Source organism: Bos grunniens, chromosome 2, assembly GCF_055505025.1.
Source record: "Bos grunniens cultivar Pamir isolate PY7600 chromosome 2, Bosgru_T2T1.0, whole genome shotgun sequence".
In the NCBI taxonomy this organism is placed as follows: domain Eukaryota; kingdom Metazoa; phylum Chordata; class Mammalia; order Artiodactyla; family Bovidae; genus Bos; species Bos grunniens.
Window position 1 is genome coordinate 123393452 of NC_141166.1, and position 3288 is coordinate 123396739.

Consider the following 3288-nt stretch of genomic DNA (forward strand, 5'->3'; position numbering starts at 1 on the left):
TTTTCAAATACCTAGACATTTATGTTTTTGAATGCTGACAATATACTCTTATTAATGAAATGTCCCCTCTCTTGACCTCAATGCCCAGTGGCAAATTCCTCTTTGCAGTGTACGTTTGCCTGTGTTCCACACTGCTATTGCTTTTTCAGGTAGGCAAAAAGTAAATATATAGTAAATACCACCACCGTCATTTAACATTAAATGTTTGACACAAAATAATGGACTTGACTACAATTATCGGAGTTAAGTGAGCTGCCTCAAATTCTTCGTGGAATAAGATCATTTCAAAAAAGATAATAAGGCGTCTGCACATCTCGCGAGAACTGGAAGAGCCTATGTGACCTGGGCTAAGCGGAAGTTGGGTCTCTTTTTCGTGGCGCCTCGGAGGCTGTCGGCCGCTTCAGAATGAAGCTGAACATCTCTTTTCCGGCCACTGGCTGCCAGAAGCTCTTTGAAGTGGACGATGAACGAAAACTTCGTACCTTCTACGAGAAGCGTATGGCCACAGAAGTTGCTGCTGACGCTCTGGGTGAAGAATGGAAGGGTTATGTGGTCCGAATCAGTGGCGGGAACGATAAGCAGGGTTTCCCCATGAAGCAGGGTGTCTTGACCCATGGCAGAGTTTGCCTGCTACTGAGTAAGGGGCATTCCTGTTACAGTCCAAGGAGGACTGGAGAGAGAAAGCGCAAATCTGTTCGGGGTTGCATTGTGGATGCCAATCTGAGTGTTGTCAAATTGGTCATCGTGAAAAAAGGGGAAAAGGATATTCCTGGACTCACTGATACTACAGTGCCTCGTCGCCTGGGTCCCAAAAGAGCCAGCAGAATCCGCAAACTTTTCAATCTCTCTAAAGAAGATGATGTCCGCCAATATGTTGTGCGAAAGCCCCTAAACAAAGACGGTAAGAAACCTAGGACTAAAGCACCCAAGATTCAGCGTCTCGTGACTCCACGAGTTCTGCAGCACAAACGCCGGCGTATTGCTCTGAAGAAACAGCGTACTAAGAAAAATAAAGAAGAGGCTGCAGAATATGCTAAACTTTTGGCCAAGAGAATGAAGGAGGCCAAAGAAAAACGGCAGGAACAGATTGCCAAGAGACGGAGGCTGTCCTCTCTGAGAGCTTCTACTTCTAAGTCTGAGTCCAGTCAAAAATGAGATGTTCTAAGAGTAACAAATAAATAAGATCAGACATCAAAAAAAAAAAAAAAGATAAAAAATTAAGATTAAGGGATTTTTTTCTTATCTCCATGGGTGACAGTTTAGCTTAATTTATGTGAAAGATGTCTTTTTCTTTTATATCTCTTTTATTTCAAGTGGTGTCGCTACCTTTATTGTAAGATTTTTAAAATTTTAACTTTATATTACAAATTGTTTCAAATATAAAAAATATAAAGAGTATAAAGGCTTCATATATATTCATTATCCAGCTTTGACACCTAACATTTTCCCCAACTTGACTGTAAAGGGTTTTAATGTATCTATAATTGAAACTAGAATTATTTAATCTATATAATAAATAATATATAATTAGATTATAAATATTATATAAACCATAAATAATTGGAAACTCTTGAAAGAGATCATTTTGAATTATTTTTAGAAGACAACTATTTATTGTTCCTTCAGAAAGGAATTGGGCTTATAAACAGAATTCTTATTGGGAGTTAACTTTATTTTCATGGTGCTTGATGGTAATTTTTAGAAACATTTTTTAAAGAGGAGACTGTAAGAATAAATATCAAAGTAACATGCTTAGCAATAGCCAAACCAAGTGGTCAAACTTATTAAGCTCAGTTAAATACATATCTCTCTATCAAACTGAAGCTGAGCTAATAGCATGTGATACACCATTGCATGAGTCAGGCTTCCTAAATCTTGATTTCTTTGAAAAGCAAATGAAGAATGCAGCCAGTGCATTCATTGTACTGAGTCACTGGGTTGAAAAAGAGAAAGATAAACCACCTACTGAACAATCATATTTTTTTCTTCTAGGTGATTCACAATTCTTTGAAGACTGGCACTCATCCAGTGCTCATTTCATATATTCTGGTCTCGGGCAACTTTGACTATGGGAATTTGATTATGTAAAAAACTCTCTAACTGATGTATCATTATCATCATTCAGTCACTGAATGGTGTCCAGCTCTTTGTGACACCATAGACCGTAGTGTGCCAGGCTTCCCTGAGTTCCTCAGGCTTCCCTCACCACCTCCCAGAATTTGCCCAAGTTTATTTCCATTGAATCGGTGATACCATCCAACCATCTCATCCTCTGTCACCCTTTTCTTCTTCTACCTACAATCTTTCCCAGCATCAGGGTCTTTTCCAATGAGTCGGCTTTTTGCATCAGGTGTCCAAAGTACTGGAAATTCAGCTTCAGCATCAGTCCTTCTAATGAGTATTCAGAGTTGATTTCCTTTAAGATTGACTGGCTTATAGGTATAAACAAAAACAATTTTTAAAAGTCAGATAATTTTCAGAATCCTGGTGTTATGTTTATTAAAACTTTTTTCAGCTAGTATTAAATTTTTGCTAGATATTTGCACTAGTTGACAAGAAAAATTACAAAATCATTTTGATTGATTCAGTCTAAGAAAAGTTTCTCCTTTTTCTGTTTCCAAAGAAGCATCAGTTCATTTCAGTTCAGTTCAGTCGCTCAGTCGTGTCTGACTCTTTGCAACCCCATGAATCACAGCACGCCAGGCCTCCCTGTCTATCACCAACTCCCGGAGTTCACTCAGACTCACGTCCATCGAGTCAGTGATGTCATCCAGCCATCTCATCCTCTGTCATCCCCTTCTCCTCCTGCCCACAATCCTTCCCAGCATCAGAGTCTTTTCCAATGAGTCAACTCTTCGCATGAGGTGGCCAAAGTACTGGAGTTTCAGCTTTAACATCATTCCTTCCAAAGAAATCCCAGGGCTGATCTCCTTCAGAATGGACTGGTTGGATCTCCTTGCAGTCCAAGGGACTCCCAAGAGTCTTCTCCAACACCACAGTTCAAAACCATCAATTCTTCGGTGCTCAGCTTTCTTCACAGCCCAACTCTCACATCCATACATGAGCACTGGAAAAACCATAGCCTTGACTAGACGGACTTTGTTGGCAAAGTAATGTCTCTGCTTTTTAATATGCTGTCTAGGTTGGTCATAACTTTTCTTCCAAGGAGTAAGCGTCTTTTAATTTCATGGCTGCACTCACCATCTGCAGTGATTTGGGAACCCAAGAAAATAAAGTCTAACACTGTTTCCACTGTTTTCCTATCTATTTCCCATGAAGTGATGGGAC

General features: G+C 39.6%; 1 pseudogene across 1 annotated transcript; it reads left to right on the forward strand.

The window, feature by feature from the left end:
• On the forward strand, positions 1 to 1402 carry LOC147378695 (small ribosomal subunit protein eS6 pseudogene; annotated as a pseudogene). Its single transcript, XR_015148688.1, has one exon. The product of XR_015148688.1 is annotated as a small ribosomal subunit protein eS6 pseudogene (transcript).
• Positions 1403 to 3288: the final 1886 nt, after the last annotated feature.